This window comes from Heterodontus francisci, chromosome 8 (assembly GCF_036365525.1).
Source record: "Heterodontus francisci isolate sHetFra1 chromosome 8, sHetFra1.hap1, whole genome shotgun sequence".
Classification (NCBI taxonomy): domain Eukaryota; kingdom Metazoa; phylum Chordata; class Chondrichthyes; order Heterodontiformes; family Heterodontidae; genus Heterodontus; species Heterodontus francisci.
Window position 1 is genome coordinate 8308094 of NC_090378.1, and position 27687 is coordinate 8335780.

General features: G+C 43.7%; 1 protein-coding gene across 1 annotated transcript in view; it reads left to right on the forward strand.

The window, feature by feature from the left end:
• The first annotated feature begins 2949 nt into the window (after positions 1–2949).
• The window catches only part of lpar3 (lysophosphatidic acid receptor 3), a 104480-nt gene continuing 79742 nt past the window's right edge, over positions 2950–27687 (forward strand). Inside the window, exon 1 of the mRNA XM_068036598.1 lies at positions 2950–3232. The gene's annotated coding sequence lies outside the window, so the exon portion shown is untranslated. The remainder of the gene's footprint in view (positions 3233–27687) is intronic.

Below are 27687 nucleotides of genomic sequence, written 5' to 3' on the forward strand. Positions count from 1 at the left end.
TCCTCACTTTTCATCCCACCAGCCTCCATATCCAAAGGATCATCCTCCGCCATTTTCGCCACCTCCAGCGTGATGCCACTACCAGTCGCATCTTCCCCTCCCTTCCCCTGTCAGCATTCCGAAGGGATCGTTCCCTCCGCGACACCCTGGTCCACTCCTCCATTACCCCCACCACCTCGTCCCGGTCCCAGGGCACCTTCCCCTGCAATCGCAGGAGGTGTAATACCTGCCCATTTACCTCCTCTCTCCTCACTATCCCAGGCCCCAAACACTCCTTTCAGGTGAAGCAGCGATTTACTTGTACTTCTTTCAATGTAGTATACTGTGTTCGCTGCTCACAGTGTGGTCTCCTCTACATTGGGGAGACCAAGCGCAGACTGGGTGACCGCTTTGCGGAACATCTCCGCTCAGTCCGCAAGCAGGACCTTGAGCATCCGGTTGCTTGCCATTTCAACACTCTCATGCTCACATCTCTGTCCTGGGATTGCTGCAGTGTTCCAGTGAACATCAACGCAAGCTCGAGGAACAGCATCTCATCTACCGATTAGGCACACTACAGCCTGCCGGACTGAACATTGAGTTCAATAATTTCAGAGCATGACAGCCCCCCATTTTACTTTCATTTTTAGTTATTTTTTCTTCCTTTTTTTTTTACATTCCTTTTTACATTTTTTACAATCTTTTTTTGCATTTATTTCATTTCATCTTAGTTTGTTCAGTTTGCTTACCCACTGTTTTTTTCAGGTTGTTTTTCTTCAGGTTTGCACTTGCTGCTGTTCAATATTCAGTGTATTCACACCTAATCTGTACTAATGCTTTGTCTTTCAACACACCATTAACATATTGTTTGCCTTTGCTCAGTGACCTTTTGGTCAGCTATGTGGCCTGGTCCAATCTGCTTTGTTATCTCTTGCCCCACCCCCACCTCACTGGTTTATAATCTGTGACTTTTCTAATATTTGTCAGTTCCGAAGAAGGGTCACTGACCCGAAACGTTAACTCTGCTTCTCTTTCCACAGATGCTGCCAGACCTGCTGAGTGACTCCAGCATTTCTTGTTTTTTTTTCAGATTTCCAGCATCCGCAGTATTTTGCTTTTATTACACTGTATACCTTCACTTTCATTGAGAGACTAATTCCTCTTTGCTCCCAGACTGTTTTTCAAATCTTGCCAAAAGGTAACGCTGGCCTTAGTTATTGTGGCATTGACTTTGTCATTGATATGAACTGCACTGGGGAGGGTGCTGCTGAGGTAAATAATTCTGTCGACTGCTCCAAGCCTTTGGCCATTGGCTGTAACAGTTGGCTTCACAAACTGTTTTTGTGGGGCACGCTGGTACATGGCTTCTGTCTTTTTGATGCTGACAGTCAGACAGAAGTTATCACATGCAGATGAGAAATGGCCCATGTTATGTTGCATTTCTTGTTCCCAACAGGCATCTTGGGAAGAGTCATCAGTCAAAAGAAAGTCATGAACCACAGGGTCATACGCTTTGGTTTTGGTTTGAAGTCTCCTCAAATTGAAGACTTTGCCGTCTGTGTGATATCTAATGTCGATGCCACTTTCACGAACACAGAATGCTTCAGAAAACATGGCAAAGAACATCATTTTGAACAGTGCAGGAGCTAACACACAGCTCTGCTTCACTCCACTTGTGACAGGGAAGGCATCAGAGACTCTTCACTGTACAGGACACGAGCAAGCACGACAGCATGGAATTGCCATACCAGAATGATGAATTTTTCTGGACAGCCAAATTTTGCCATGATCTTCCCTAGGCCCTCATGACTGTGTTAAAGGCTTTAGTCAAATCAAATAAGTGTTGAGTACCAGTTGCAGTTCTACTCCTGGCATTTCTCCTGCAGCTGATGTGCAAGTGTATGGGGTGCATCTGGGAGGGGTAGTACCTCTGAAGAAGGGGGACTTGTCACACTCTTTGGAGTTGGTCCTCGCTGGCACCGAACACTCATTTGTGGCTCCAAATAGTCGTTTACATGTGACAGCGGCCACGCCCTGGCAAACCTACTCGGCAGGTGGGCAAAACTAGGTGAGGGTAGCTGATGTGTCTCCCCATCAGTAAGTTAGGATTGACTTATCTTTGCATGTGAAGTCTTACTCAGTAGGGCGGGTGAAAGAGTTCAATACAAATTCAATGGCAATAAGGGCAACTAAACAAAGCGCTTGAGAGCACTAAGACTGTTTTTGGGAGCATTAAGACTCAAGGTACCAAGGTCATCCACTGCATCCACAGTCATCTCCAGCCATCTCCACTTTGTCATAGAATCATACAGTACATAAGCAGGCCATTTGGCCTATTTTTCCTGTGATGGCTCATTGAAAGAGCTATCCAATTAATCCCACTCCCCTCTTGTTTCCCTGTAGCCCTGTCAATGTTTCCCCTTCAAGTATTTATCCAATTTCCTTTTGAAAGTCACGTCCTGGGGTCAGACTTAGCCCAAGTCTAGGATCAAAGTCCTACCAATTGTGCTGATCTGATTTTCACCCATGCAGAGGAACGAAAGGAACTCTCTCTCTCCCCCCCACCCCCCCCCCCCCCCCCCAGAGCTATTAAACTTAATTAAATAACTGGAAATGTTTGGGAACATGTTGGGTGGAGTGTGGGAACAGACAAGATGCAACACGAAGTGCAGAGATGTTCGCATTCCTGGCTTAATTGACCGTTTCCACCTCCCTCAAGGGTCTGGAGCCGTCAGATTTCTTTGGGAAATTTTGAACTGTACGCCCCACCCAACCTGCACGGTGGTTTCAGGCTTGGCAGGCATTTCCAGACCTGTTTAACATGTATCCCGCTCCCTTCCTCTAACTGTCTGAACTTGTCCTAACATGAAGGGGAATGCTATACTGACTTCCCTGAAATGAAGCGACTGGTGAACTGACGCGTCTTTGCTTCAACAGAGCTCTTCGTGAATTGCCCAACAGTTTCTGAAAACAGAACTGTACCTCTTGTATAGTCAGGCTGACTTCACCTGTGGAACAAGTCCCACCCCCGATGGTCTGACCTGGCGAGGAGCTGTTTTGTCTGCAAAGTTTCAGAAAGCCTATCCCTGAGCTCCTGGGTTCAGGGCACAAAGCCAGACTTGTAACTCCGCAACTTTGTTAAGAAAAAACCCAAGGGGGCGGAACATAAACGAACGCGAAGCTGCAAGAGCAGAGATCAGTGTGTTGTCACCCTGAGAGTAACTGCTGCAACTTTACAAGGTGCCCCGAGAAGGTGAGTGAATGTGGTGTGTACTGGAACCTGCGCTTGTTGCAGTGTCTATTCTTCAGTTTACAGATGGGCAGTGTCAGAAAGCAGCAAAGGGGATTTCCCAGACAAATCTGAAATCCTAAATACTGTCGTTTCCCTTCCATTTAGATTAATTTTTGGTTTTGGAATTCCCAGAACTTCAGCCGCCGATTTTAGTGAAATTACTGAGGACAACAACTTTTAAGGAGTTTTACAAAGTAAGCAAATTGGAGAATTGTAAATGATGGTGTTAGCTAAAGTGAACTGGCAAATCAGGTTAAGGGAGAGGTCAATAGTGATGCAGTGGCAGACATTTAAGGGGATATTTCAGAATACACAGAATACATTTCAACCAGAAAGGAAAATTCCAAGGGTGGGCCCTGTCATCTGTGGTTAACAAAACAGTCAAAGATAGTATCAAACTTAAAGAAAAAGCCTATAATTGTGCAAAGTTGGCAGGCAGGTCAAAAGATTAGACAGAATATTAAAAAAAAGCAAAGAATGACTAAAAGATTGATAAGGAAGGTAAAATTAGAGTACAAGAGAAAGCTAGCTAGAAACATAAAGACAGATACTGAGTTTCTATAGATATTTTAAAAAGAAATGAGTTAACAAAGTGAGTGTCGGTCCTAAAAATGTGAGTCTGGGGAATTAATAATGGATAATAAGGAGATGGCAGATGCATTGAACAGATTTTTTGCATCAGTCTTCACTATTGAGGATACAAGTAACATCCCAGTATTAACTGTAAATCAGGAAATGGAATGGAGGGAGGAACTCAAGAAAATTACAATCACCAGGGAAGTGGTACTGAACAAATTGTTGGAGCTGTGGGCTGACAAGACCCCAGGTCCTGATGAACTTCATGCTCGGGTGTTAAAAGAAATAGCGAGTGAGATAGTTGATGCGTTAGTTTTAATTTTCCAAAATTCCCTAGATTCGAGGAAGGTTCCGCTAGATTGGTAAATATTGAATGTAACTCCTTTATTCAAAAAGGGAGGGAGACAGAAAGCAGGAAACTACAGGCCAGTCAGCTTAACATCTGTCTTAGGGAAAATGTTAGAAGCTATTATTAAAGATGTTATAGCAGGGCATTTAGAAAAATTCAAGGTAATCAGGCAGAGTCAGCATGGTTTTCTGAAAGGGAAATCATGTTTAACCATTTTATTGGAGTTCTTTGAGGGAGTTACATGTGCTGTGGATAAAGGGGAACCGATGGATGTATTGTACATAAATTTCCAGAAGGCATTTGATACGGTGCCACATCAAAGGTTGTTGCAGAAAATAAAAGCTCATGGTGTAGGGGGCAACATATTGGCATGGACAGAAGATTGGCTAGCTAACAGGACACAGACTGTAGGCATAAATGGGTCATTTTCTGGTTGGCAAGATGTAACGACTGATGTGCCACAGGGATCAGTGCTGGGGCCTCAGCTTTTTACAATTTATATAAATGACTTAGGTGAAGGGACCAAAGGTATGCTTGCTAAATTTGTGATGACACAAAGATAACTAGGAAAGTAACTTGTGAAGAGGACATAAAGGGGCTACAAAGGGATATAGATAGGTTAAGTGAGTGGGCAAAGCCCTGGCAAATGGAGCATACTGTGGGAAAGTGTGAAATTGTCCACTTTGGCAGGAAGAATAAAAAAGAAGCATATTATCTAAATGGTGAGAAATTGTAGAGCTCTGAGATACAAAGGGATCTGGGTGTCCTAGAGCATGAATTGCGAAAGGTTAGTATGCAGGAACAGCACGTAATTGAGAAAGCTAATAGAATGTTATTGTTTATCATGAGGGAAATTGAATACAAAAGTAGGGAGGTTATGCTTCAGCTTTACAGGGCATTGGTGAGACCACATCTGAAGTACTGTGTACAGTGTTGGTCTTATTTAAGGAAGGATGTAAATGCATTGGAGGCAGTTCAGAGAAGGTTTACTAGACTAATACCTGGAATGGGTGGGCTGTCTTAGGAGGAAAGATTGGACAGGCTAGGCTTGTATCCCCTGGAATTTAGAAAAGTAAGTGGTAACTTGATTGAAACATATAAGATCCTGAGGGGTCTTGACAGGGTGGATGTGGAAAGGATGTGGGAGAATCTAGAACTAGGGGTCCCTGTTTAAAATAAGGGTTCATCCATTTAAGACAGAGATGAGGAGAAACTTTTTCTCTCAGAGGGTAGTGTGTCTTTGGAATTCTCTTCCTCAAAAGGCAGTGGAAGCAGAGTCAGAATATTTTTAAGGCAGAAGTAAATAGATTCTTGATAAACAAGCGGGTGGAAGGTTATTGGGGGTAGGTGGAAATATGGAGTAATCAGTTCAGCTATGAACTTATTGAATGGCGGAGCAGGCTCGAAGGGCCGAGTGGCCTACTCCTGCTCCTAATTCATATGTGTGTGTGTTTGTGCTTTAAATTGACAACGTTCAAACCCTTAATCTTCAATCATGTCCTTTTAAAAAAAAATCCAGCCCTTCAGTTTATTTTTATACAGCTTGAGTATTCTTCCAATTAGAGCAAAGGTGCTGCACCTAATGATCCCAATAAATCTGTGAAAGGAGGGAAGAGTTTGCATTGATATGCAACCTTTCACGACCTCCTGATACCAATAAATTACTTCATGCCCAATGAAGGACTTTTTGAAGTGCAGTCACTGTTGAAATGTCAGGAAATGCACCAGCCAATTTGTGCACAGCAAGCTCCCACCAAACAGCAATGAGTTAAAGGACCAGTAAATCTGCTGTAGTGATGTTGGTTGAGGATAAATGTTGTCTAGAACCCTAGTGTGCTCCAGTTTTAGGGATGTATGTAATAAATGTTTTTAATAAGATTTTTTGATAAATCTCAGCTGACTCAGCCTTTCCCCATTCAATTTCCTCCTTTAAGATCCTTTGTTAAGCCACCTGTCATTCGATATATATCCTTCAGCGTGCTGTTGATTATTCTCTGTTCCTGCTTCAGTGAAGTGCTTTGGGATGTTTGTCTATGTTAGAGGCCCGATATGGATTTAAGTTGTTGTGTCTATACCATAAACCCTAACCTACCTTTTCTCTTTACTAATTAACCTGTTACAGTATTTTCAGCTTTTATTTCTTCATCGGGTTTTTCTTTTTATCAAAACTCTATTAAATACACATCAATCCTCAACAGCTACACAGCTCAAACAGGAACTATCCCAGTAAGATTCCTTTCTTCATTGTCCTGTATCTGGAATGACTCTGACCCTTTCAGTACACAATGTTTCACACTAACAAAATGTACAGGCTTCTGGAAGACGTTTACTGTAGCTATAAGTGGTGAATCTGTGCACAGTTTGTGCTTCGTGCTTTTCAGACTGGGAGGCCTCTTCAGGGTGTTTGATCATCATCTTGATGACCTTAGCTGGCAAGTTCCAATGAACTAGCACACACAGGGAGACCCTGTGTGGGTTGTCATCAGCTCCCCTAAATACTTCACACCTCAACAGTGTCCCAAGTGTACTCTGCTGCAGAATACTGACCCATAGAACCATCGAAAAGTTACAGCACAGAAGGAGGCCATTCAGCCCATCGTGTCTGCGCCGGCTGAAGAAAAAACTAGCCGCCCAATCTAATCCCACCTTCCAGTATCTGGTCCATAGCTTTGCTGGTTACAGCAGTTCACGTGCACGTCCAGGTACCTTTTAAAAGAATTGAGGGTTTCTGCCTCCACCACCATTCCTGGCAGTGAATTCCAGACACCCACCACCCTCTGGGCGAAAAAGTTTTTCCTCATGTCTCCTCTAATCCTCTGCCAGTCACCTTAAATCTGTGCCCCCTGGTAATTGACCTCTCTGTTAGGGGAAACAGGTCCTTCCTGTCTACTCTATCTAGGCTCCTTCATAATTTTGTACACCTCAATTAATTCACCCGTCAGCCTCCTCTCTTGTAAGGAAAACAACCCAAGCCGATCCAATCTTCCCTCATAGCTGCAACTTTCAAGCCCTGGCAACATTCTTGTAAATCTCCTCTGTCCTCTCTTCAGAGCAATTATGTCCTTCCTGTGATGTGGTGACCAGAACTGTACGCAATACTCCAACTGTGGCCTAACCAGTGTTTTATACAGTTCCAGCAATACATCCCTGCTTTTGTATTCTATACCTTGGCCAATACAGGAAAACATTCCATATCCTTCTTCACCACTTTATCTACCTGTCCTGCCTCCTTCAGGGACCTGTGGACATGCACTCCAAGGTCTCGCACTTCTTCTACCCCTCTCAATATCCTCCCGTTTATTGTGTATTCCCTCGCTTTGTTTGCCCTCCCCAAATGCAGTACCTCACACTTCTCTGGATTGAATTCCATTTGCCACTTTTCCGCTCACTCAACCATTGATATCATTCTGGAGTCTACAGCTATCCTCTTCACTAACAACTACATGACCAATTTTTGTGTCATCTGCAAATTTCCCAATCATGCCTCCCACATTTAAGTCCAAATCATTAATATATACCACAAACAGCAAGAGACCTAACACTGAGCCCTGTGGAACGCCACTGGAAACAGCTTACCATTCGCAAAAACTGCTCTGTCTCATGGTCCTACAGCTGCTACACAAAGATTGTGGCCATACAGCTAAACGCTGCCGTGAGGACCGGATCAGGGATGCTTAACTCCACTCCATCTGAGTGGTTCCCAGTCCTGTTCCACATTGCCCTGCCTGTCATTCACCGTGACACCATTGTGCTCCGTGAGATGTAAACCATCATGAACAACACTGACCATCCCATTCACAAGGACTTGAAAAACACAAGAAGGCGATTAAAATGATGTTGGCCATTCTGGGAAACAGCAGCTAATATTCATGCAGGTGGTATTGACACATTATCCAGATGGACTGAATCTGGGTCAGAAGGAGCATAAAGAAGCAACACCTCATCACTGACCCAACCGCAGTGATCCCCAGCTTCAACCTCACTCGAAGACAGTGGACGGCTCTCAATCGAACCCGCACTGGGCACTGGGCACTGACAATTCAGCCACCTGCTTCATAAGTGGAAGCTGACCCAGAGTCCAATTGTGGCAGTGAGTCTCAGACCTTGGAACACATTACATCAATCTGCCCACTAAGATCAGTCCATCACCAAGTGTGGCTCTTGACCAAGCTGGCTGAGTCCTATAGGACATAGCTGCTGGACTGGGTGTGCGGCAGGTGGTGAGGGAGCCAACAAGAGGAAAAAAACGACTTGACCTCGTCCTCACCAGTCTGCCTGTCGCAGATGCATCTGTCCATGATAATAATGGTAGGAGTGACCACCGCACAGTCCCTGTGGAGACGACGTCCCATCTTCACATTGAGGATACCCTCCATCGTGTTGTGTGGCATTACAACCATGCTAAATGGGATAGGTTTTGAACAGATCTAGCAACTCAAAACTGGGCATCCATTCGGTGCTGTGGGCCATCAGCAGCAGCAGAATTGTATTCAACCACAATCTGTAACCTCATGGCCCGGCATATCCCCCACTCTACCATTACTGTTAAGATGGGGGATTAACCCTAGTTCAATAAAGAGTGCAGGAGGGCATGCCAGGAGCAGCAGCAGACTTACCCAAAAATGAGGTGTCAACCTGGTGAAGCTACAACACAGGACTGCATGCATGACAAACAATGTAAGCAGCATGCTGTAGATAGAGCTGAGCAATCCCATAACCAACGGATCAGATCTAAGCTCTGCAGTCCTGCCACACCCAGTCGTGAATGGTAGTAGACAATTAAACATCTAACAGGAGGAGGAGGCTCCACAAATGTCTCCATCCTCAATGATGGGGGAGCCCAGCACATCAGTGCAGAAGACAAGGGTGAAGCATTTGCATCCATCTTGAGCCAGAAGTGCCAAGTGGATGATCCATCTCGGTCTCCTGCAGAAGTCCCCAACATCACAGATGCCAGTCTTCAGCCAATTCGATTCACTCCGCGTGATATCAAGAAATGGCTGAAGGCACTGGATACTGCAAAGGCTATCGGCCCTGACAACATTTGGCCAATAGTACTGAAGACCTGTGCTCCAGAACTTGCCGCACCCCGAGCCAAGCTGTTCCAGTACAGCTACAACACTGGCATCTAGCCGGCAATGTAGAAAATTGCCCAGGTATGTCCTGTGCACAAAAAGCTGGACAAATCGAATCGGGCCAATTACCGCCCTGTCAATCTTTTTTTTATCCATTCATGGGATGTGGGCGTCGCTGGCTAGGCCAGCATTTATTTCCCATTCCTAATTGCCCTTGAGAAGGTGGTGGTGAGCTGCCTTCTTGAACCGCTGCATCCATGTGGTGTAGGTACACCCACAGTGCTGTTAGGGAGGGAGTTCCAGGATTTTGAACCAGCGACAGTGAAGGAACGTCGATATAGTTCCAAGTCAGGATGGTGTGTGACTTGGAGGGGAACTTGCTGGTGGTGGTGTTCCGATGTATTTGCTGCCCTTGTCCTTCTAGTTAGTAGAGGTCGTGGGTTTGAAAGGTGCTGTCGAAGGAGCCTTGGTGCATTGCTACAGTGCATCTTGTAGATGGTACTCACTGCTGCCACTGTGCGTCGGCGGTGGAGGGAGTGAATGTTTGTAGATGGGGTGCCAATCAAGCGGGCTGCTTTGACCTGGATGGTGTTGTTGGAGCTGCACCCATCCAGGCAAGTGGAGCGTATTCCATCACACTCCTGACTTGTTCCTTGTAGATGGTGGACAGGCTTTGGGGAGTCAGGAGGTGAGTTACTCGCCTCAGGATTCCTAGCCTCTGACGTGTTGTTGTAGCCACGGTATTTGACTACTCCAGTTCAGTTTCTGGTCAATTGTAACCCCTAGGATGTTGATAGTGGGGGATTCAGCGATGGTAATGCCTTTGAATGTCAAGGGGAGATGGTTAGATTCTCTCTTGTTGGAGATGGTCATTGCCTGGCACTTGTGTGGCATGAATGTTACTTGTCACTTATCAGCCCAAGCCTGGATATTGTCCAGGTCTTGCTGCATCGCTACACGGACTGCTTCAGTATCTGAGGAGTCACGAATGGTGCTGAACATTGTGCAATCATCAACGAACATCCCCACTTCTGACCTTATGTTTGAAGGAAGGTCATTGATAAAGTAGCTGAAGATGTTAGGCCTAGGACACTACCCTGAGGAACTCCTGCAGTGATGTCCTAGAGCTCAGATGATTGACCTCCAACAACTACAACCATCTTCCTTTGCGCTTGGTATGACTCCAACCAGTGGAGAGTTTTCCCCCTGATTCCCATTGACTTCAATTTTGCTAGGGCTCCTTGATGCCATACTCGGTCAAATGCTGCCTTGATGTCAAGGGCAGTCAGTCTCACCTCACCTCTTGAGTTCATCTCTTTTGTCCATGTTTGAACCAAGGTTGTAATGAGGTCAGGAGTTGAGTGGCCCTGGTGGAACCCAAACTGGGCATCACTGAGCAGGTTAATGCTAAGCATGTGCCGCTTGATAGCACTGTTGACGACAGCTTCCATCACTTTACTGATGATTGAGAGTAGACTGATGGGGCAGTAATTGGCCGGATTGGACTTGTCCTGCTTTTTGAGTACAGGACATACCTGGGCAATTTTCCACATTGCCGGCTAGATGCCAGTGTTGTAGGTATACTGGAACAGCTTGGCTCAGGGTGTGGCAAGTTTTGGAGCACAGGTCTTCAGTACTATTGCCGGAATATTGTCAGGTCCCATAGCCTTTGCAGTATCCAGTGCCTTCAGTCATTTCTTGATATCACGTGGAGTGAATCGAATTGGCTGAAGACTGGCATCTGTGATGCTGGGGATTTCAGCAGGAGGCCGAGATGGATCATCAACTTGGCACTTCTGGCAGAAGATGGATGCAAATGCTTCAGCCTTATCTTTTGCACTGATGTGCTGGACTCCCCCATCATTGAGGATGGGGATATTTGTGGAGCCTCCTCCTCTAGTTAGTTGTTTAATTGTCCACCATCATTCATGGCTGGATGTGGCAGGACTGCAGAGCTTAGATCTGATCCGTTGGCTATGGGATCGCTTAGCTCTGTCTATCACATGCTGCTTATGCAGTTTGGTATGCAAGTAGACCTGGCTTGTAGCTTCACCAGGTTGACACCTCATTTTGTGGTATGCCTGGTGCTGCTCCTGGCATGCCCTCCTGCACTCTTCATTAAACCAGGGTTTGTCTCCTGGCTTGATAGTAATGGTAGAGTGGGGGATATGCCAGGCCATAAGGTTACAGATTGTGGTTGAGTACAACTCTGCTGCTGCTGATGGCCCACAGCACCGAATGGATGCCCAGTTTTGCATTGCTAGATCTGTTTGAAATCTATCTCATTTAGCACAGTGGTAGTGCCACACAACACGATGGAGGTTATCCTCAATGTGAAGGCGGGACGTCGTCTCCACAAGGTCTGTGTGGTGGTGACTCCTACCAATACTGTCATGGACAGATGCATCTGCGACAGGCAGATTGGTGAGGACGAGGTCAAGTATGTTTTTCCCTCTTGGTTCCCACACCACCTGCCGCAGACCCAGTCTAGCAGCTACGTCCTCCTTGTGCACTGTAACGATTCTGTGAGTCTGTGATTCAGATTCTGGGTTTGAGCCCCACTTCAGGACTTCAGCATGTAATCTCAGTTGACACCAGTATAGTACTGAGGGACTGCTTCATTGTCAGAGGTGCCATCTTTTGGAAGAGATATCCGGATCCCGGTCAATGAGGTAGGTTTTATTGACTGTCCAAAGGAAGGAGAGAGGTTTAGGGAGGGAATTGCAAAGCTTAGGGTCTCAGCCATTGAAGGCTCAGCCACTATAATGGTGGAGTGATTAACATCAGGGATGAACAACACCAAGAAAGTCAGATTATCTAGTTGATCATTTCATTTGGAGTTTGTGGGACATTTCTGTGCACTCATTGGCTATCATGTTTCTCTATCTAAGGACTAGAAGTAATTCTCTGCTTGCTCCCTGTTCTCCTTCAAGTAGTGCTTTGGAGCATCTAAAGGCTTTACAAATACAAGTATTATTGAAAATGGAGACATTTTGTCGAAGCTTTTCATCTTGCACTTCGACAAAATGTCTCTATTTTCAGCAATATTCAAGCTCTGTACTATCTGTTTACATATTGAGTTCTCTGGTTAAAAAAGCGTTGCCATATTTATTTCACAATGAGTTAAGCCTTCGGTGATGATATCACAGAGCTTTGTGGCATTTGATATCTGTCATAACAGGATGCCTAGAAAAGAAATTCAGACAAAAGTGTAACTCTCCCCTGGATCTCCGCAGCATATAATGTATTTTTTAGGCTGGATATAGATGTGTGGGCTGAATGGTTTTCTACATCTTATAGTTGAAAGGGCAAAAGGGGCTTGAGGTTCACACCTATTATTCAATATGAATATCTCATTAATTAGGTACCATATTACATTTTCCCAGGCATCAAGTGTTCACAGAATCACAGAATAATACAGTGCAGAAGAGGCCCTTCGGCCCATCGAGTCTGCACCGATGCATTAAAACACCTAACCTGTCTACCTAATCCCACTTGCCAGCACTTGGCCCATAGCCTTGAATGTTATGACGTGCCAAGTACTCATCCAGGTACTTTTTAAAGGATGTGAGGCAACCTGCCTCTACCACCCTCCCAGGCAGGGCATTCCAGACCGTCACTACCCTCTGGGTAAAAAAGTTCTTCCTCAAATCCCCCTTAAACCTCCCGCCTCTCACCTTAAACTTGTGACCCCTCGTAACTGACCCTTCAACTAAGGGGAACAGCTGCTCTCTATCCACCCTGTCCATGCCCCTCATAATCTTGTGCACCTCAATCAGGTCACCCCTCAGTCTTCTCTGCTCCAGTGAAAACAACCCAAGCCTATCCAACCTCTCTTCATAGCTTAAATGTTCCATCCCAGGCAACATCCTGGTGAATCGCCTCTGCACCCCCTCCAATGCAATCACATCCTTCCTATAATGTGGCGACCAGAATTGCACACAGTACTCCAGCTGTGGCCTTACCAAAGTTCGATACAACTCCAACATGACCTCCCTGCTTTTGTAATCTATGCCTCGATTGATAAAGGCAAGTGTCCCATATGCCTTTTTCACCACCCTATTAACCTGCCCTTCTGCCTTCAGAGATCTATGGATAAACACGCCAAGGTCCCTTTGTTCCTCGGAACTTCCCAGTGACAGGCCATTCATTGAATACTTCCGTGTCACATTACTCCTTCCAAAGTGTATCACCTCACACTTTTCAGGGTTAAATTCCATCTGCCACTTTTCTTCCCATTTGACCATCCTGTCTATATCTTCCTGTAACCTAAGACACTCCACCTCACTGTTAACCACTCGGCCAATCTTTGTGTCATCCCCGAACTTCCTGATCCTACCCCCCACATAGTCATCTATGTCGTTTAAATAAATGACAAACAATAGGGGACCAAGCACAGATCCCTGTGGTACGCCACTGGACACTGGCTTCCAGTCACTAAAACAGCCATCTGTCATCACTCTCTGTCTCCTACAGCTAAGCCAATTTTGAATCCACCTTATCAAGTTACCTTGTATCCCATGTGCATTTGCTTTCTTGATAAGTCTCCCATGTGGGACTTTGTCAAAGGCTTTGCTGAAATCCATGTAAACTACATCAACTGCACTACCCTCATCTACACACCTGGTCACATGCTCAAAAAATTCAATCAAATTTGTTAGGCATGCCCTCCCTCTGACAAAGCCATGCTGACTATTCCTAATCAAATTTTGCCTCTCCAAGTGGGGATAGATTCTCTCCTTCAGAATTTTCTCCAATAGTTTCCCTACCACTGACGTGAGACTCACTGGTTTGTAGTTCCCTGGCTTATCTCTACGACCTTTCTTAAATAGGGGGACCACATTAGCTGTTCTCCAGTCCTCTGGCACCTCCCCCGTGGCCAGAGAGGAATTAAAAATTAGGGTCAGAGCCCCTGCAATCACCATCCTCGCCTCCCACAGCATCCTGGGACACAAATCGCCCGGACCTGGAGATTTGTCCACTTTTAAGCCTTGCAAAACCTCCAATACCTTGTCACTCCCTATGGCAATTTGCTCAAGAACCTCACAGTCTCTCTCTCTAAGTTCCATATCTACATCCTCTTTCTCTTGGATGAAGACAGATGTGAAGTATTCGTTCAACACCCTACCAATGTCCTCTGGCTCCACCCACAAATTTCCCCCTTGGTCCCTAATGGGTCCTACTCTTTCCCTGGTTATCCTCTTCTCGTTGATATACTTATAGAATATCTTGGGATTTTCCTTACTTTTGCCTGCCAGAGCTTTCTCATATCCCCTCTTTGCTCTCCTAGTTGCTTTCTTAAACTCCATCCTACACTTTCTGTACTCCACTAGTGCTTCCATTGATTTGCTGTCCTTGTATTTGCTAAAAACCTCTCTTTTCCTTCTCATCGTACCCTGAATGTTTCTGGTCATCCATGGTTCTCTGGGCTTGTTGCTCCTACCTATTACCTTAGAGGGAACATGTTGGGTCTGTACCCTCCCCATTTCCTTTTTGAATCTCCCCCACTGCTCTTCTGTGGATTTCCCGACAAGTAACTCTTTCCAGTCTACCTTGGCCAGATCCTGCCTTATTTTACTAAAATTCGCTCTCCCCCAATCCAAAACCTTTTTTTGCAACTTGTCTAGTTCTTTCTCCATAACAAGCTTAAATTGTACCATGTTATGGTCGCTATCACCAAAATGCACCCCCACCAACACATCAACCACCTGTCCGGCTTCATTCCCCAGAATTAGGTCCAGCACTGCACCCTCCCTTGTTGGATCTTCTACATATTGAGCTAAAAAGTTCTCCTGTATACATTTTAAGAACTCCACTCCATCCCAGTAATTCAACTGAAAATTAAACTCAGTAATTAAACTGAAATGAATCTTATCTAGAATCATGCACCAACTCATGTAAAGCTGCCTTGAGCACAATTGGCAAATTGAATTGTGGAATATGATATTGGCCAAGAAAATGAAATATATACATGCAGTAATTCCATGAGAAAAGGTATTGGTGTTTGTCCAAATGAGTGCAGAAGGTTAATGCTGTCTTCTCCGTTTGAAGTATGTTGTTGAGCTTGTATTAACACTAGTCCTTGTAATCTCAAGTTAAGTCTCCAGTTAGTACATACCACAACCGGCATTCGTGCAAATCAACTGCAAACTTTTTTTTAATCACATTTGTGAGTCTTGCTACCTCAACTGGTTATGACAGTAATCAGCTGAGCTGTGAAATCTAGGAGTGCCTGAGATTTAATCACTGGCCTGAGTTTTGTTATTTAATCTGGAGCAGGAGTATTACATTTCATCTAGGTGCTTTAGTATTGAGAAAATTAGCCAGATTGGCAGCATCCGATGGTTACACAATGGCACCAGCTTTAGGTGTGCGAGCGTGTGTGTGTGTGTGCACTTTGGGCTAGGACATGATCATACATGGCTATAATGCTCCTGCTGCAGTCAAAGAATTTGCTGATCCTCACTGCCTAGTATAACAGGTGTAGAATGGACACTTTGGAAAGGTACTGGAGTGTGAAGCCAAATGTGGAACCATATCCCAACAGCTCCAATCCTTTCATAGAATCATAGAATGGGTACAGCACAGAAGGAGGCCAATCAGCCCATCGTGCCTGTGCTGGTTCTCTGCAAGAGCAACTCACCTAGCCCCATTTCCCCGCCTTTTCCCTGTAGCCCTGCAAATTTTTTCACTTCAGATAATTATCCAGTTCTTTTTTGAAAGGCATAATTGAATCTGCCTGTACCACACTCAGGCAGTGCATTCCAGATCCTCACCACTCACTGTGTAAAAATAGCTTTTCCTCATGTCACCATTGCTTCTTTTGCCAATCACCTTAAATCAGTGTCCTTCCAGTTCTGGAAATAATTCTCTGCTTGCTGCCTCCTCTCCTTCAAGTAGGGCTTTGGAGCATTCTGAGGGTGTGTTAAAGACTGTACAAATACAAGTTTCCTTATTGTGTGTGACAACCCAAAGAAGTGTGTAAACTTTGCTAAACTCGGTTTTTAAAATGCCAAGGTAGTCAAACAGAATTATTTAAATACATATCAAAAGAAAGAGAAGTACATTGGTCACACCCTCAATTAGACTATTGTTTAACTAATCGGATTATAAGACATACTGAGTTGAGTATTACTGAAAATAGAGACATTTTGTTGAAGCCTTTCGTTTTGCACTGCGACAAAATGTCTCTATTTTCAGCAATACTCAAGTTCTGTCCTACCAAACGACCTTTCTGCCAATGGGAACAGTGTCTCCCTATCTACTGTGTGCAGACCTCTCATGATTTTGAACACCTCAATTAAATCTCCTCTTAACCTATCCATGTAACTGATGTTCCTCATTCCTGGAACCATCCTCGTGAATCTTTTCTGCACCCTCTCATCCTTACATACTTTCTAAAGTGTCGGGCCCAGAACTGGTCACAATACTCCTGCTGAGGTCACACCAGTGTTTATCATAACTTCCTTGCTTTTGTTCTCTATGCCTCTATTTGTAAAGCCATGGATCGCAAATGCCTTAGTACCCGCATTCTCAATCTGCCCTGCCACCTTCAATGATTTGTGCACATATACCCCCAGGTCCCTCTGCTCTGCACCCACTTTAGAATTGTGGAGATAAAGAAGGGAGAAAGTTGTCTTTAAAGGAAGGAGGGAACTGGGCAAAGATCAGCTGAGAGGGTATGACCATCAGGAAAAACTGAAGCGGTTTGTGTTTTTTTCTTTAGAAAATAAATGGCAGAGAAATGACTTGATAGAGGTCTTTAAATTTATGAAAGGGTTTGATAAGGAAACATAGACAAGATGTTTCCACTCATTGGGCAGTCCAAAAAAGTGACTAATAAGTCCAATCGGGAATTCTCGAGAAACTTCTTTACCCAGAGAGTGGTGAGAATGTGGAACTGGCTACCACAGGGAGTGGTTGAGGTGAATAGTATCGATACATTTAAGGGGAAGCTGGATAAACACATGAAAGGAATAGAAAGATATTCAGATAGGGTTAGATGAAATTTGTTTGGAGCATAAACACTAGCATGCACCAGTTGGGCCGAATGGCCTGTTTCTCTGCAGTAAGTTCCAAGTAATGAAAAAAATGGTAATCTTGCTTTGTGCCTTCATTGATTAACAATGTGGGTTGGGGCTGGGGGGAGGAGGGCATCTGTTAATAACTAGCATTATAAAAATGTCTCCAAAACTAATTAAAGCAGTGCCTGCCCAATATTAAATGACTTCTAGAGTAATTTTGTGATAATGGTTTATGATGTAAACCAATCCCTCACAGATTTTATTGCGCCATAATTACTCCCAGATATCCCTGTTCTCCGTGTGTTAAATTCTTCAAGATGTTTTCTGCTGAGATCTCTGATTAATGGACAAATCAAGCTTGATCCTAATTCTGATTGTAATGGGAACCAGGGGCATACCTTCTCAAAACATGGCATTTTGCAGACCCAGTGACAACATTCAGCACTGATTTCGATCTGCCTAACTTCAATCTGACACTGTAAGCTCAACACATTCAAATGGACACTTGAAAGAGCCAAGTATTTACCATCCTTAGTTCCAGTATTCATTGTTTAGAGTCTTAGAAGCGAGTCACAATTATTTGTTTTCTCATTGCAAGATCCCACACTTGTGAAAATAAAATAATCAGGGAACCAAGTGTCCAGATTTTGCTATGTTACTTAGTTGGTCATGTGGTCCAAGGGTTGATTTTCTTTTTTATATAGTTGTTCTCTGGATTTGGGCAATGCTGGACAAGGCTGCTTTTATTGCACATTTCTAGTTGCTTAAGTAGTAATTGTCTTAGTTTGACTTCAGAGTCAACCACTTAGTATGGTGCCAGAGTCACATGTAGGCAGGTTCCCTCCCCTGATGTGGTGCCAGTTAAATTTCTTGGTGCCAGCCCATAAATAGCCAAATTTATTTAACTCAATTGAATTTGTGCGTCAGCTGTGGCTCAGTTGGTAGCACTCTTGTCTCTGAGTCTCTGGGTTCAAGTCCCACTCCAGAACTTCAGCACAAAAATCAAGGCTGACACTCTGGTGCTGTTCTGTTGGACGTGTTGTCTTTCAGATGAGACATTAAACCCATCTGTATTCTCTGGTGGATGATAGATAAACCAATGTCGTGCCTGCCCTGTCAGATGGATGTAAAAGATCTCATGGCACTATTTTGAAGAGGAGCAGGGGAGTTAGCCCGGGTGTCCTGGCTAATAGTTATCCTTCAATCAATGTCCCAAAAACAGATTTCAATTTCAGAGCTTGCTATGTTGATTTGAACTCATGATCTCTGGGTCATTATCCCAGTGCCATAACTGAAAATCAGTACAGTAGAATTTCTGTTCAAATCACTGACTTTTTGGATGACACTGTTGGGATTCCCCTGTATTTGAAATGCCATTGGTGCTGTAATTCCTGCAAAGTTTTACAATCTGCTTCAGATAGATGGCCAAGTATTCCGATGCACATTTATTGTTGGTGCTTCTTGTGAAAGAAAGAGTCTGGTCTGGTTAATGTTTCAATTTAATGATACTTCAGTTGGATATCCTGTTTGATACATTACACTCTCTCCTTGGTATTATAGATTGGAGGATAATGTGGTTCATCTGGGAGGAAAAAAACCTTATCCCATTTTATAGCAATGATACACTTGTAAATAAATATAGAGTTAGATTACAGTAACATACTGAAAGATAACTGCCTGCCACAAATGTGGACTGGTTCCACTGTTCTCTCCTGGACCATCCTGCAACTGGATTTTATTGTTTGGTGGAGGGAGGGGGGAAGGCAGAGACTATGGAAGATGCAACTATTCTGGACTGCACGAAACAAAGAAAGGCTTGCACTTATATCGTGCCGTTCAAGATGTGTGAAAGCATTTTACAGTCAATGAAGTTCTTTTGAAGTGTGATAAATGTTGTAATGCACAAAGCTTGCAAAGTGCTTTACTGTGATCACACAACCAGAACACCTGACCAAATTCTTGGAGCAGAAAGTACGGTACAAATAACATGTTACTTTCAACCAGAAAATGCATTAGCTGGTCAACCCCAAACCTACCACCTTAGAGTTGATGGTATTAGGATTGAACACAAAGCATAAGCACACCCTAGAATGTTGTCCTGGGTTTCTAGATTCCAATCTCACGACTTGTAGTGGAGTGAAAGAACAGACTGTTCGGAAATCTACTGACCTGGAATCTGGCTTCAATCTTTGCTGGGTATGACTAACAAATGTTTATTCACATGGCTCACAAATTTATTTTATATTTCTCAAATATTTATGCTTTATGCATTTGCCAGTTCCTGACGTATAAGCTATAGGTGAAATGTGCTAAATGGGTAACACGACACTGAAACGGTATTGACCCCCAGTGTCTTACATTGCAAGAATGGATTGGCACCTGAAGATAAGTTTAGCATCAAGTACCTTCAAATACCATTGGGAAGAAATAACTTAGGCATTTTGGCTACATGTTATCTTCTACCACCTGGCAGTGCTTACAATAATTGTCATATTACATTGAGAAATTTCAATCCTTTGTACCTAGATTCACCATTTCTTTAGCTGTATGTTTCGACTATAGCCATGAAGATGGACAGGGAAACAAAAATATCCAGATTGCTTTGGCCTTAATGAGCTTTCCTTCATAGTCACTAATAGCCTAGATCGTTTGATAACACATAATATCTAATTGTATGCTGCTCTTCCTGTGTGGCTGGCAGTCCTCTGGGTTTTCCTTGTTTTGTCGAGAGACTAATGGGATGTTGTGAATTGATAAACAGACTTACCTATTACATGCACTATTGTACAGTCTTGCACAATCAATGCATATGAGCCATGTTGACATAACGTGTCTTGCAAACAAACAAATATAGTTCATTCATTAATATGGTACATGTTCCCAGTTAGATCCTTACTCTCTCCCACCCTAATTATTACCCTTGGTGAGCGCCCGCCGCCCTTCCACCACTTCACCATCTTCACTTCCTTAAGTTCAAGGAGCATAGATTTGAATGTTTATGTCACACACCTGTCTTAGTAATTCATTGCCAGATCTGACTGGACCACATAAAGCAATATCAAGGCCAGCTGTCCTCTGCCAAAACTACTCACTGCTTCAGGATCATTCTGGAATGCAAAGATAACTTCCAGCTTCTTTTCTCTGCTACCTACTGTCTCCTTAAACTCTCGGCTGCCCCCTCCACCTACCCTCTAAAAATAAGTGCAAGGAGCTCATGAACTTATTTGTCAGTAAGACTGAGACCATCTGTTCAGCAGTCTCTGCCACATCCCTTATTTCCTACCTAACCCTGCATCTATCTCTAGTTTCTTCCTTACCTCCTGCCTCCCAAGCTTATCATAAATGGAGACTCGCCCCTGCTCCCTCAACCCTTTTCCCACTAAACGGTCGACCAGCCAACTTCCCTTCCGGGCCCACATATAGCTCATTGTAAATGATTCTGTCTCCTCAAGTACCATTTTCAAATCTCCTCCTCCTCCCTAATGAAAGTCACAAGTGATATTCTACGTGACTGTGCTTATGGTGCACGACCACCTTGTATTCTTCACCAGTCTAGAGGCTTTGATATGGTTGACCACACCATCCTCATCCACCACCTTTCCTTCATCGTCCAGTTTAGTGAGATTGATCCCACTCTTATCTATTGAATCATGGATGGCGAATCTCCTGCATTAGATTTTCTTCCCATTCCTGCACTGTTATCTCTGGTGTCCCCCAAGGATTTATCCTCACTTCTCCTATTTTTCATCTACATGCTGTCCCTTGGCAACATCACCTGAAAATACAGTGTTAGTTTTTACATGTATGCAGACAACACTCAGCTCTACCTCACCACCACCTCTCTCGACTCCTCCACTGTTGCTAAATTATCAGACTGCTTATCCAAGATCCAGTACTGGATGAGCAGAAATTTTCTCCAATTAAACATTAGGAAGATTGAAGCCATCATCTTTGATAGCCGCTACAAACTCTGTTCCCTAGCTACTGACTCCATCCCTCTCCCTGACAACTGTCTGAGGCTGATCCAGATTGTTTGCAATCTTACTATCATATTTGACCCTGAGATGAACTTCTGACCACATATTCACGCTAAGACTACCTATTCCCACCTCTGTAACACTGCCCGACCTCACCCCTGTCTAGAGCTCATCTGCTGCTGAAACTCTCATTCACGCCTTTGTTACCTCTCGACTTGACTATTCCAATGCACTCTTACTGGTCTCCCGCATTCTACCCTCTGTAAACTTGAGATCATCCAAAACTCTGTCGCCCGTGTCCAAACTCGCACCAGATCCCGTTCACTCATCCCCTCAGTGCTCGCTGACTGACATTAGCTCCTGGTCAAACAATGCCTCAATCTTAAAATTCTCATCCTTGTTTTTAACTCCCTCTCTAGTCTTGCCCCTCCCTATCTCTGTAATCTCCTCCAGCCGCACTTGATATCTGCCCTCATCTAATTCTGGCCTCTTGAGCATCCCAGATTTTAATCGCTCCACCATTGGTGGCCCTGCCTTCTGCTGCCTAGGTCGTAAGCTATGGGATTTCCTTTAGTTGGGGGAGGAGGTGTGTGTTTGTAATGTGTATCTCTGCAAATAAATTCTTATAAAAAGGTGTAAAGGTTGGCTCCAGTTCTATCCTTCACCATCCAGCTTTCTGGAATATAACAGTATCCTCTTCATTTGTATCATTTTTGAACAGCTTTTATTTTCCTGTGGCACTAGCACAATGTAAATATTGAAGGAGGTTTCTTTTTTACTTCATTGTTAACTGTATTCCAAAACTTTCGAAAAAGAAATGAAGAGTGTTTCCTTTAGAGAATGAGACCTGCAAAACTTATTATTACAGACCTGTAATACAGAAACTCCACAGTGAATGATGTAGGTTACTAGCAACTTCTAACTCAGTGAACATTTACGATTAGTTTCGGAGAAAAAAAGTAATTAACTGTGTTTCTAAATGAATGAATTTGAATAGGAGCATTAGTAATAGCAAACAATTGATTTTATATAGTGCTTTTATAGTAAATGGCGTTTCACAGGCATGCTTTCATACAAAAGTTGGCACTGAGCTACATAAAGAGATAATAGGATAGGTGACCAAATATTTGGTTATAAAGGTAGATTTTAAGGGGTGTCTTAAAAGGAGGAGAGAGAGAGGTAGAGAGGAGGAGAGGATTAGGGAGCAAATTTCAGCGTTTGGGGCATAAGGAGGGACAAAACCATGGAGGAATTTGAAAACAAGGATCAGAATTCTTTCAGTCGAGGTACTGCTGGATGTATTGTACCAGTGAGCACAGGATGGGTGATGAATGCTGGCATTGCTAGCAATGCCCAGATACCAAGAATTAATTTTTCATAAATATAAACCATTAATCACCCTGCTCAATGTCTATGAGCACTACCAACCCAGATGATGTGACTACCTGTATTCAGGACCCCTCGTCAACCCTAACTAACTCCAGAACCCAGGGACAAAACAAGTTGTCTTGATGTCTCGATCTTCATTGCTCCTAGTGTAAGCAGCCTGTGGTGATACATTCCTCTTACAGTCACCCTGCAGTCAGGATACATAGTGTGGGGACTTCATAAAATGTGTATGTTAGTATGCCTAAGTATATAATGGCCTCATAAGAAATCTATGTGAATGCACCCTTAATTGTTTGATGGCTTCATAAGAGACACACAGGAATGTGTACCAGTTTGTATGAGAGCTTCATAAAGTGTATGTTCCTGAAAACCTAATAAAAAGAAAGTTGAGTGAAAACACTTTGCATCGATGTACAAGTAAACATGCTGAAGAATAAAAAGTGCAATGTTCTGAGCTGTGTTAGTGATTGTGATTTATTCATCTACTTGGCTGATGCTGTCACCAGCATTACTCTAGCCAACTACTGCCTTGTGTCTTACTACTAGGAGCTAGTTATTCCATCTCAACAGAGATTTATTTGGGAAATAAAGTCAGGTGCTAGGCAGTGTTCTCTAATCTAAAAATCTTCCAAGGATTCTAACTCCGTCTCAGACATCTTTGCAGAAGGGAAGTGCACTCCATTCCAAATATATTGAAGCTCTGTGATCTGCTTTGAATTTTAGGAGAAAGTATTGACTGTTGAAAATGTGTGTTTCCAATCTTGATTGATGCTTCTATAAGCGCTTGAGGTCAAGTCATTTATTTGGTAACCATTTTCTTTGACATGGTCGGAGAGGAACTGCACTGAATACAACATATAAGGTTGCATCACCATACTGAGATAAAGGAACATTATCTGAATATGTTTGTAGTGCCTAATCTCAGAGATATCTCAAAGCACCACAGACAATGAATTACTTTGAAGTGCAACGATTTCAGGATATTTGGCTTTTCTCTCTGAACTTGCTCCCTCATCTCCTTCATTATGCCAGTCTCTATTTTTAAAGCTTGCTTAAAAAGGCAGCTTTTTGTTGTCTTTCCGAACTCATGATACGGCACAGAAGGAGGCCACTCGGCCCATTGTGTCTGTGCCAACTCTTTGAAAGAGCTATCCAGTTAGTCCCACTCCCCCTTGCTCTTTCCCCATGGCCTGAAAATACTTTTTTTGAAGTATTTATCCAGTTCCCTTTTGAATGTTATCATTGAATCTACTTCCACAGTCTTTTCAGGCAGTCCATTACAGATCATAAAAAAATTGCTGCATATATTTTTTTTTCTTCTGGTTTTCACGTGTGAAGTGCCCTGGGGTGGTTAATGACAACATCCCACAGTTGTCAGTGAGATGAATAACTAGTTCTGGTTTTGATGTTTTTGGCTCAGGAAGGCGCCTCCTATCTTCCGAGAATTATGCCATGAGACTTTGAACATCCAACTGGGCATGCCTTAGGATTAATCCAAAAGACAATTATCTCCAATAGTGCAGCCTTTCCTCAGTACTTGACTGAGATGTTAGGCTAGATTACGTGCTCACATCCTGGGTAGGGTTTGAAACCACAACCTTATGACTCAGAATAGCACAGAAATTGCAACACAGAAACAGAACATTTGGCCCACCCAGTCTTTGCTGGTGTTTATCCTCCACGTGGGCAGTAGTTCGAATCCAATCTAATCTCATCTAATCTAATGCTCACCCAGTTCCCATTTCCCTTTATTACCCCTTCCTTTAACCAACTATCTAACCTAGTCTTAAATGTTGACATGGTTTAATCATAATCTAGTTCGTGCATCCTGTAGCCTCTTAACGCTCTATATTGAAATATTTTTTGAATATCCCTTTGCAGATTTCTTTCATCCTCAGAATTATTTACTATGCTGTCTAATTTAGTATCATCTGCAAATTTGGACACCACTCTGTCTAGCCCGATATCCAAAATCCCTGATGTGGGCAAATGTACCGTTGACTGAGCCAAGTTGACACTTTGGAAGTGCATTATTCTTCTGTGACCAATACGTTTAGTTAAAGTATTGTCAGGTCTGCCCTAAGTCTTCTCTTTCTAAAGGCAAAAATCCAACCTCTTCAATCGTCAAACTTGATCACAGAAGAGATTCGGAATGTTGGGGATGAATTCTTCACAGATGGGGTTTTCTTGTGAACGCTCATATCTTCAGTCATTTTGGGTGTGTGGGCCATGCTCTGTGGATCCCCCTGAACATCAAAACACCCTTACTTATTACTCCAATTACCACTTCACAATGTAAATTACATCCAGTTTAAACTTGCATCTGATTGACAAGGTAGAGGATTGAATGCCAAAGATACATGAATGGGCCCTGGGGATCTAATCTGTGTTGATGCAATTAAATGCTATAGAAAGCAGTTCTTGCTGTGCAGTTTAGGTTCTAAAACACCCTGTTTCCTTTTCAATTTCATTGTATTTATCTGCAGTTCTAGAGAACAAGCCTTTCAAAATGGGGAAACAAATTAATTGTAGAAATACTTCTTATGCACGAGTGGATATTCCATGGCACCACTCATCAGTCAAAATAAGAACATAACAACGTGAGCAATAGGAGCAGGAGTAGACCATACAACCATTCTATATGATCATGGCTGATCTTCTGCCTACTCCACCTTCCCGCACTACCCCATATCCCATGAGTCCCTGAGAGACCAGAAATCTATCTATCCCAGCCTTGATAATACTCAATGATGGAGCATCCACAACCCTCTAGGCTAGGGAATTCCAAAGATTCACAACCCTCTGATTAAGGACGTGTCTCCTCATCTCAGTCCTAAATGAACAACCCCTTATCCTGAGACTGTGCCCTCATGTTTTAGACTTCCCAACTGGGGGAAACAACCTCTCAGTGTCTATCCTCTCCAGCCCTTCAGAATCTTTTATGTTTCAATGTGATCACTTCTCATTCTTCTAAACTCCAGAGAGCAGAGACTCAATTTATTCAGTCTTTCATCATATATATAAATGATTTGGAGGAGCATTCGTCAGAGCTGGCGGGCAGCCATAAAGACAGGGCTAAATTGTGGCGAGTCGAAGAGACTTAGTAGTTGGCAGGAAAAAAGACAGAGGCGCAAGGGGAGAGCCAACTGTGCAACAGCCCCAACAAACAAATTTCTCTGCAGCACCTGTGGAAGAGCCTGTCACTCCAGAATTGGCCTTTATAGCCACTCCAGGCGCTGCTTCACAAACCACTGACCACCTCCAGGCGCGTATCCATTGTCTCTCGAGATAAGGAGGCCCAAAAGAAAGAAAAGAAAGAAGAAGAAAGGAGGAAAATGTAGCTGGTCTGATTAGTAAGTTTGCGGACGACACAAAGGTTGGTGGAGTTGCGGATAGTGATGAGGATTGTCAGAGGATACAGCAGGATATAGATCAGTTGGAGACTTGGGCGAAGAAATGGCAGATGGAGTTTAATCCGGACAAATGTGAGGTAATGCATTTTGGAAGGTCTAATGCAGGTGGGAAGTATTCAGTAAATGGCAGAACCCTTAGGAGTATTGACAGGCAGAGAGATCTGGGCGTACAGGTCCACAGGTCACTGAAAGTGGCCACGCAGGTGGATAAAGTAGTCAAGAAGGCATACGGCATGCTTGCCTTCATTGGTCGGGGCATAGAGTATAAAAATTGGCAAGTCATGCTGCAGCTGTACAGAACTTTAGTTAGGCCACACTTAGAATTTTGCGTGCAATTCTGGTCGCCACACTACCAGAAGGACGTGGAGGCTTTGGAGAAGGTACAGAGGAGGTTTACCAGGATGTTGCCTGGTCTGGAGGGCATTAGCTATGAGGAGAGGTTGGATAAACTCGGATTGTTTTCACTGGAACGACGGGGGTGGAGGGGCGACATGATAGAGGTTTACAAAGTTATGAGCGGCATGGACAGAGTGGATAGTCAGAAGCTTTTTCCCAGGGTGGAGGAGTCAGTTACTAGGGGACATAGGTTTAAGCTGAGAGGGGCAAAGTTTAGAGGGAATGTGCGAGGCAAGTTCTTTACACAGAGGGTGGTGAGTGCCTGGATCTTGCTGCCGGGGGAGGTGGTGGAAGCAGGTACGATAGTGACTTTTAAGAGGCATCTTGACAAATACATGAATAGGATGGGAATAGAGGGATACGGTCCCTAGAAGTGCAGAAGGTTTTAGTTTAGGCAGTCATCAAGATCAGCGCAGGCTTGGAGGGCCGAATGGCCTGTTCCTGTGCTGTACTGTTCTTTGTTCTTTGTTTTTTGTTCATTGGACAACCTGTCATCCCAGGAACTAATCTAGTGAACCTTCACTGTGCCGCCTCCCAGACAATTATATCATTCCTTAGATATGGGGACCAAAACTATGCACAGTACCCCAGGAGTGGTCTCTCCAAAGCCCTGTACAATTGTAGCAAGAATTCCTTGTTCTTATACTCTAAACCTCTTGTAATAACAGCGAGCATGTCATTCGTTTTCCTAATTGCTTGCTGTACCTGAAAGCTAACTTTCTCTGTTCCTTGTACGAGTACACCCAAGTCTCTCTGCACATCAACATTTAAAACTACAATTTTCTGATTTTAGTTAGGCAAGGGTATTGAGAGATGTGGAGCCAAGGCAGGTAGCTGGAGGTATAATACAGATCAGCCGTGACCTGACTGAATGGAGAACAGGCTAGAGGGGCTGAATGGCCTCTTCCCATCCCTATGTTCATGGTCAGCTGCAGGGAGTAAGTTCAGTATATGTCGCACATAAGAACAAGATTCTTAACATTTCCACTGTCAGTCCCATGAGATCACATTGAGTTTGAGGCAAAAATGTTCAACCCCAGCACAGTTTGTTTTATGCTGCACGCTACACGAGTCAGGTTGTGTACCGAGACCATTAAGTAATCCTCCTGGAATACACAGTGACTTAGGAATTTCCTGTTGATTGTAACTGGTAAACTAATCAGAAGCTTATACCAGACAGAAGGGGATCTTCACTGTCGTGCCGAATAAAAAGATGG